Consider the following 432-nt stretch of genomic DNA (forward strand, 5'->3'; position numbering starts at 1 on the left):
GGGTCCCTGATTCTGCAATGGGGGCTGTGGGGGGCCTGATTCTGCACAGGGGGTGCAGGGGGCCTGATTCTGCATGGGGGATGTGAGTCCCCAGTCCTGTACTGGGGGCTGTGTGGGACCTGATCCACCAATCCTGACCCTGTACTGAGGGTTGGGGGTCCCTGGTGCAGGGATGAAACCCCCCCAGTGCTGAGGATGAGGAGCTGGAGAGCACTGCCGGGGGGGGTGTGGGGAGCTGTGCCCCCCCTTTTGAGCAGACTCAGTGCCTATATGTAGATGCACCATATACATATATTAAAACCCCCATATTCTTTTCCACACAAAGGACAGCGTCGCGTTTACACCTACTCCATGGTCACGGGGGTGTCCTTACCGGGGTGTCCTTACGCTGCTGGGGGGGGGGTGTTAGTAACCTGTCCCCCCCCCCCCCCC

The 432-nt window shown here is 60.4% G+C and overlaps 1 protein-coding gene across 1 annotated transcript in view; it reads left to right on the forward strand.

The window, feature by feature from the left end:
- Positions 1 to 432, forward strand: part of LOC106894396 (uroplakin-3b-like protein) — a 4,781-nt gene that overhangs the window by 3,413 nt on the left and 936 nt on the right. The window lies entirely within an intron of this gene.

This window comes from Calidris pugnax, unplaced genomic scaffold (genome assembly GCF_001431845.1).
Source record: "Calidris pugnax isolate Ruff unplaced genomic scaffold, ASM143184v1 scaffold133, whole genome shotgun sequence".
NCBI lineage: Eukaryota > Metazoa > Chordata > Aves > Charadriiformes > Scolopacidae > Calidris > Calidris pugnax.